This window comes from Notolabrus celidotus, chromosome 14 (genome assembly GCF_009762535.1).
Source record: "Notolabrus celidotus isolate fNotCel1 chromosome 14, fNotCel1.pri, whole genome shotgun sequence".
Lineage (NCBI taxonomy): Eukaryota > Metazoa > Chordata > Actinopteri > Labriformes > Labridae > Notolabrus > Notolabrus celidotus.
Window position 1 is genome coordinate 19,459,336 of NC_048285.1, and position 8,882 is coordinate 19,468,217.

An 8,882-nucleotide genomic window follows, 5' to 3' on the forward strand; every position below is an offset into this window, starting at 1 on the left:
AGGTTGTTTTTAGCATTACACAACGTTTTCAGTCCCTTGTTTTTGTCACAGCTGTGTTGCTAGCATCACATTCAAAATGATCATTTTTTTATTTAAAAAAAATTTTTTTAAGCATTTAAAATGTTGTCTTTGCACTATATTCAATTTAATTTAGGTTTTGAATGAAGTCTGTTTTACCAACATTTTACACAGTGTCCCAACTATTTTGGAATTGGAGTTGTCATACAAATGTAAAAAAAAACAAACAACAAAAAAAACATCAAAACCTTTGTCTACCTAAGGTGCTTTTCAGTTGTTCAGATGTGTCAGTCAATTGACTAAAACCAACAAATAATCAGTTTACGTAAGAAAAGGAAAAGCACCAACCCAATATTTGAGAAGCTGGAACAAGACATGCAAGCCCAGTTACTTGAAAAATAGCTTAACATTTGGGGATAATGGAAAAGCTGCAGTTCCTTTTTGGCCACCGTCTAATTCTTGCACATCTATTGCTAAGGTCATATGTGATCAGAATCTGTTTTGAAATCTCACTTTAAATCAACTCATCTGTTGTTCTCATCTGAACTACTTTACAACAACCGGCCTCTTTCAATTAAGAGAGAGACACATTTTTTTGAGAAAAGAAAAAAAGTGTGTTATTTTCTTTGGGTTACCAAAAGAACACTGTGTTCCTCGCACAAAGGTCAGTTTGCAGCATTAAAGTAAAGACATATGTTTAACATCAAAAGTAACTGGTGTCAATGTGAAACCGAAAAAATCACTGGATTTCAGTGAAGAGGGGTAGAAATAATGAGTAGTGGAAAGTCTGTCAAATCAGGTGGCTAAAAAGAATAACTAAAGAAAGGCAAAGGAAGAACTCAACACCATTAGGAAAAAGAGACACGCTGTATAATAGAGAATAGATCATGAGTAGACAGAAATTTAGCAATGTTGAATTAACTACAGATGTGATGATATTGTCTGGTAATTTCAGATGTTCTGAGACTGAGCTTGTGTCAGAGAATTAAACCCTTTCACACAGCAAGGTCATTGAGGTGGAGTTGAAGCCAGACATCAAATTTCCTGAACCAGAGTTCACTCTCATTTCCAAAACTGTGTGGTTTTGTGTTTGTGGGAGACAGAGCAATCAATCAACACAATACAAACTGTAAGCACTGACATCTTGTGAGAACCCAGAACCAGTATTCTGAATTGTGACACAAACACGTTAAACAGAAAAACTGACGCCTTCCTGCTTCAGGGTGTGTATATGTTATTATTAACAGGAAATTATTAGCACTAAATAATGAGCAACAATACAACAATAGCAACTCCCTGCATTGTAAAATACAATGCAAAGCATGTGGTGCAACTTCATTCCAAGTCATCTTTAACAAGTCAAACAATTTAGTTTAACCCCACACTAGATTCCTCTGTGGTTCAGTTCTCCAGTTTGTCCTTTAAATATTTGAGTTTTTCCTTTTTTCCATGTCAAACACCTATATCCTCTCAAATACAGAGCTCATAATGATCACTCCCATCACATATCTAACCCTAACCCTTCAAAGAGCACTGTTAGTGCCCTAGAACACTGCGCTAGCATATATCAGGACCCTCTTCCTTGAATTAATTAATTGCTAATTAATCTACCTGTTAAGGTCTAAGAGGAAGACAACCTTTAAGAGTGGGCATACAGCTCTCCTTTAGCTTATATTGGGGGGCTTGCTCAGGCTTGCCTTGGGCCATCCTAGTTATGTTGCCTATAGGCTCAAACTTCCAGGATACTTGATAAAGCTTCTCTCTCCCCCAGTGTCTTTCTCCATCTGTATGCATCACTTAACATAAGTGTATGTTACTAATAACTTCCTTAAGAGTTTGTGTGCTACATTGTCAGACATGTACGCGTGCCTTTTCCACCCAGTGTGCTTCAACAGCATACGCTGCCACCATCTCAACTCTGTTACTACCTCCTATGGTAGATTATGATCAAACAATTACCACCTTTCCACCTCTGTGCTGCAGTCATCTGAAAAGAGGCGTATCCAATGAGTCTGGCTCTGCTCAAGATTTCTACCTGTAAGTTTCCCCTTACTGCTGCAAAGCCTTAGCTCATAGTGGATTCATTTTATAATTTTCATGTGATTTGGCACTGTATTAACAAAAACTGATTGATGAATTTGAACTGCCTGAACTTAAATTCAAACAACAAAGGAGAGAGGGTAAACTCAGTGGACTGCAGAAAAACACAGTTATGTAAAACATCAGTCATTGTGTGCTTGACATACACATGTGCACAGAGGGTGTTTTAGGAATCGCATTCCTGCTGTCTTTGCTTTGAAGTTTTGATTTTGATGGTACTTCCTCAATAAAGACAAGAATTTCCACTATCCATTCAGAAGCACACAAAAACACACACTCACACACACAGCCCAAATAGTCAGCAGAAGAACACAAAAGTAGACTCTCTGAACTAAATTAACGTATGAAATATGACACACAAATATTGGCAAGCATTGAGAAATCAACAGGAGAATGACAAAAGAAAAGAAAGACGAGGCAAATTTTGTGCTGAAGGATGTGTGACTCATGCAAAACTTGTAAAAGAAAGGGTTGGCCAGCAGCAGTCACTGAACCAGTAGTCACTATTTACACACTGAGACAAAGGACAGCACAGTCATATAACTATTAGACAAGCACTGTAACACTTTGCATCATTGTGACAGATAAAAAATGTAGAACACGTGTGGAAAAAATAACATTTACATCCGCATGGTGTAATTCTTGTTGATACAGAGGGCAGTGTGTCAAATATACTAGATCCTGTGAGGTTGCAGGACTTAAAACAGGTTCAGATTGTGATTCAATTTTATGTTTACATTAAGTGTCCCTGATCTGGTGTTTTAATGAGCTGAGATGCTTAATTATTACAAGTGATAGTTCTGACCAAGTGATCTGATTGGTCAAGAGGGAGTCACAGAGTTATTTAGACTAAAACGTCTCTAGGACTTTTCACTACACATATCGCTCCGCCTCAGGTGCTCTATACCAGAGGTTCTCAAAGTGGGGTCCTGGGGCCCCTGGGGGTCTGCGATCCATGGTGTGGGGGTCCTTGAAATAATTAGAATACATTTCTAATTCATTATAAAATTGTGCTGTGTCATTAAAAACAGCATATACACCATTGTTAGAATGCCATTTAGTGGCTCGAAGGGATATGTGAGTCTTGCTACTGTTAATTTTCTGAAAGCGTTTAAGATCAATTACTTGAAAAGTATAAATGCTGTCATGTTGAGTCCACAAGGAATGACATGACCCTCTGTTTTAAAGTATACAAGTGGTATTTTCAAATTGAGGTGTAATTTGTTTATCACTACAGTACAGGTCTGAAGCATGTAGATTGATAAGCTTTACAATACAAATAGTTCTGAGGGTATCTAAGAGTGCAAATAGTAGTAAGCATGTGCTTAATCTACGTTATAATTATGAGGGGGTCCTTGGAAAATGTTTGCACCTGTAAGGGGTCCCTGGCTCCAAAAAGTTTGAGAACCCTTGCTCTATACTACTATTGATAAAAGTTACAGCAAACGATGATCGGGATAAATCAAGCTAATGCAAAAGAATAACACAGGCCACTAGGAAACTTTAACCCATGTTATACTGGTTATATAATAGAAACATATGTAAATGTGTGAACATACACTAAGTAGTCAAAGTGCAGGAAAATTATCATGTGTTACTTGGAAACAGTGCAGTCCCAGTCAACCGTTGGAAGAGGTTGTGTTGGCCAAGCCACAGGAATAAATTAAAGGTACATAGTGTAGAAATAGAAATAGGAATATTGAATTATATTGATCAGCCCTCCTGTCACTGAAGTGACGGTGGCCGTATGGGAATAGAAGCTCCTGTGATTCATGGTAAGCGTGACCCTCCATTTGTCAAGTGCATCAATGCAAGTCTTTCCCGCACAATATCAACTGCTCTCTTCTTCTTCCTTCTAAAACTGGTGTATTTTAGCTAAATGATAACAACATGGCTGCCGTAAAGTTTGTCTGTTCTGTGCTCCTATAGAAACATGGCAGCGCAAGATGGCAACCTCCGTGGAAAGAAACCTGCTCCTTGTGTAAATATATAAGGCTCAATCTAAGTTAACAAAAACGAAATTATTTTTACGTTCAGGTGATTATATACTAATTTAAACATGAACATTATACTTCATTTCAACCAAGTCTGTTCTTCTTTACGCTGCTAAATTCTACACACTGCTCCTTTAAAGCTGCTGTTGGTAGTCGTGACATAAACATCAGTTCGGAGAAAGATTTTGAATGTCATCACGACCCCTCCCCTCTCTGCTCCCGTAACCCCGCCGACAAAAGATTGTTGTGCGTGTTCTCCGAGGAAGTAGTGGCTTCCAAGCTAATCAGGGCGACGTAGTGGGGCCACCACTTGACCAATCAGGACGGATGATTGGAGATTAGCTATGATTGGTCCGTCATAACGGGAACGAGGGGAATAATAACATTGCTTTATAGGCTTTGGAAAACACAGAGATTTCGCAATAGTCTCAAATTACTTCACTTACTGATGAGCACCGATGGTTGTTATGACCTTTTCTCCAAACCCAGCAGAAAAAAAGTAACATTTTTGACACTATTCCTACCAACAGCAGCTTTAAGTCAAAATAATGATTTTTCTCTAGTGTACTTTAACATCTGCAATGAGAAAGTTCTCTCTAAGTGTGTTTTGTGTGAAGTAAGTTTAGGAGGTTCATCCTTGGCTGGGACTCACCATACTCATCATACTTCTGCGCTCCATCCCTTCCTGTGGTCTGGCAAGGAACAATGAAAAAATCAGTATTTCATAGGAAATGTTATCACTCTATAGTGCTAATTAAAAATGTTTCTTCTCACTTAGGTTTCTTAACGTATTGCAATGTAGCTGGTAGGGAGAATCAAAGCTGGCAAGTGTGGTTTGGTGGTAATGCAGATATTTATGAAAGTAATTAAGTTAAAGAGAGATTTTCAGATTGCTGTAATGTCCTTGACTTCTTTGTTATTGATGTTTGCCACAGTACACAATAACACTACAGTGCAGGGGGAGTGGGGGGTTATCACCTTGGCCTTTAGGATATGTACAGCATGCCTATGGGCTTGTTCCTGCTTCTGTCCTCCAAAGACTGACATCCACCCTTCATCTATTTCTGTTTGGGCTGCACCATCAACACCTCCACAGCACATCCGACACATAACCATGCACTGTCAACTTATTATTGTGTACAGTAAATCGCGCTAAAAACTGCCACATTGTCGAGAGGCCATAGAAATTGTAACAAGAACGTTTGGGAAAACAAGTATTCCTTTGAAAACAAAATGAATGGATACAGACACCCACAATGACTCCAGCAATTCTGCTCTAAAATCTGGAGTCAGGTGAGAAAAGAGTGGACCGAGAAATGATGTATATTTTACATTTGAGAAGGAACACGTTATAAAAAGAGAGAAGTTTCAACAAAGGCACCTAAAACAAGTCATATTGAAACTTACAAGAGGGTTTAAGGGGAAATAGGTGACAATACTTATACTAAGTGGTTATTTGAACCATTTACTCCAGAACACTAAAGGGACAATTTCAGACAAGATATATTGAAACTTAAGAAAGACAGAGTAAATGTATTTACACATTTGTATATCTGTGTGAGACACGTAAAGAGGTCTTGCAAAACACTCATCAAAGATCAGAGACTTGTAGAGTGGCAGGTACATGCACTGAAATAACAGTCACTATTTTAACACACAGGCACAGAATAGCATGTTCATAACGAGCAGCAGGTGCAGAATGTGTTTCTATTAGGCAAGTGAACATGATTTGGCAGCACCTGACATTTCATGTGCTGCTCTCTAATTGTGTGTTAGTGTTTGTGTATATGTACTACATAGTCAATAACAAATCTGCACAGTCAAGATAAAAAGAAAGAGTTTGAAAATGTATCTAAGTTTTCAAATATGAGAACCTCAGAGAACATCACTCACCTTCAGTAGTTTTAACAATGAGATATGTCACGTTACATCCTGGCCCCTGGTGGTTACATGTGACACTACAGGAAGCATTAACCATAAAGTGCTATGAAGGAAAATACCACAAGGTGGAGTGAGATGACAGCATACTGATCATGTAGTTATCTGAAGCTCTACTGCCACATGGAAGAAGATGAATCTGATAATACATTAATTTAAGAAATTCAAAACCTGCACCAGTCATATACAAATCCTTTACAAGATAATTAAAAGATGTTATTGGTCACTGCTCATGATAATCTACCAAATACATTATAATAATAATAAATTCAGTTGAATGAATTAACAAGATAATTGAATTGTATCGAGGGCTGCATGGTGGTACATCGGGTACCACTGTTGCCTCAGTTTCCTGGTTCGAATCCCTGGATGGGTAGGTGCCTTTCTGTGTGGAGTTTGCATGTTCTCCCTGTGCCTTTGTGGCTTCTCTCCGGGTACTCCAGCTTCCTCCCACAGACAACCATTCACCGTCCCACAGTGAATGGGTGTCTGTCTCTCCACGTTTGTCCTGTGATAAGTTGGTGACCTGTCCAGGTGTACTCTGACTTCTACCCGTTGTCAGCTGGGATAGGCTCCAGCCCCGCGGGACCCCGAATGGGACAAGCGGTCAAGATAATGGATGGATGGATGAATTGTATAGAAGTTTGTGTCAGTTTTACAACATTCTAATTTTATCAAGCTCTTCTGTGTTTGTTTTGTTTTGGTGATAATTCGAATTCGAAATGTTTGCGTGTCTTACATTACTGTAGAAAATGATGCTAGTTATCATCAAAGGTGACAAAAAAGGATTTCTAAGTACTGATAGAAGTAATAAAAATTCAGGTATCAGCCCTAGTAACAAAGAGAACTACACATCAAGGTCTCAACAAAACTAAATATGTGCAATCTACTTCCTCTAAGGGACCACAGTGCCTTTAAACCCATGCAAAATGTTAATTTCATTCTCTCAGCTTATGTTGAAATTCCTCTTGCACAGTGACAAAGTGTCGGCCACGCTCCACAGAGTGTGCAAAGGAGAGTAGGAAATTGGAAAAGTGCTCAAATATCAGCCCCGTCACAAAGAGCATTGTTTCTCTGTGTCTTTGCTGTTTATATTCACAAATTGTTTCTGCTTGTTTGGTTTATCACTGGACAAACATGCGAGTGTGTTTAGAGAGAAAGCATGACTGTGAGACAAAAATATTTTCCATTGAGGGAATTTACAACATTTTAATAGTTTGTGTATGTCCTGTATTTGTGTACACATTCTGATAAACAGTCTCTGTGTCCGTGCAGTGTCTGCAAATTTGAGAGGACCATTTATTTTAACAGAGTCTGTTGTGTTGATATTGTTGTTCTGACATGAGGGTAATTAGTGGAAGGTCAAAGTGACATGCGTGTCAAATTTTTCCATTGTGTATGCTTCTGATGTTTTCCCCATGTGTATTTTTATCCAACACATTGAAATGTCTTAGCTTATTATTTGAGGTCCAAAAGGCTTTATCTTTTTATCATCACACAATTTGACTGAGTCATAAGGAAATGTTTTTATATAGTTAAACTGTATATTGAGATCCCACAGCCAAACCTGTCAACTCCAAATTGATTGTTTTTGTCATACTCTTTAAATTTAAGTTAGATTGACAAAAAATGTGCCATTTTTTTATTTGAGAAATGACTCAACATTTCAAAAAAGTGTTGCACCTGTCAATAATTAATTTCTTCTTGAGTTACTGACAGTTACAGTGACCTATTGGTGTTTGCTGCTAATTATTTCCTAGGCTTTCTGTGGCACAAGCCCACAGAGTAACTAATATTTGCAGCACTTACTATATTAAAATCATTCTTCATTGGTTTGAGGCTTTACTCACTGCAGATTATCTGTTCAACCAAGTCCACTGTTTTCCCAAAACCTCCAAGCTCTGAATTACCCAATATATAGTTAATGCTAACCTGTTGAGCACAGACTGGAGGACAAAAACTAAGCTAGCAACCAGCAAGTCTAAATACAGCTAGCTTAGTCGCCTAGTTGCTTTCTACATCATTTCATTGGAGGAGAACAAAGCAGAGACCATAGACTGTATAAAATCTGTTTCTGAAGCGTTGTTTTGAGGCCAACCGTCTGCGGCAGCCATAGTGCTGCTGTCAAGCGATTGTGACGTAAAGAGGCGGGCTTTGAGCCTCCTAGCCAATAGCTAGTGTTCCCACCTGTCAATCAAGTCAGCTGTGCCTCTCATTGGAAGACTTGTAATCTCAATATCTTCGAAATTGCAGTGTTAGAAAAAAAATTCACTCCCCCTACAGTGTGTGCCGATCAAGAAATGAGCTATCCAGACTACACTGATCTTTTGTACCAGGCTGTAAACATGTTCATTTCTGCTGTAAAGATCGTCTTCTTATGAATTGGTGTGTATGTGGTTTCCGGTACTTCCGGAGCCAGCCTCAAGCGGATCGTCGATAAACTGCAGTTTTTAGCCCTTCCGCATTGGACTCATATTTTTAGACCGGAGGTTGTCGCTTGGCAGAGACACAAAGTGAGAGTATATTGTACTTACGTTCATAGGACGACAAAAAAGACGACTCCATTGAGAACCCATTGACAACTGCGTAGCAAATTATTATAAACAAGCCACATGTCTCTGAGCTAACTTATGCGCCATTCTGCCCTCTAGCGGTCAGACATCTGTTAGCAGTTTCGACTTCCTTGTTAATTAGCACTAAACAAAACTAGAGCAGCAAATGTGTTGAGATATTTGATAAACCCTTTGTGAACTTGGCTCTCAGTTTGATGATTTGACTGTATTGCAGAGCATGGCAACATTTGAAGTTAATTTTAAGACAATTCAGGCTCCT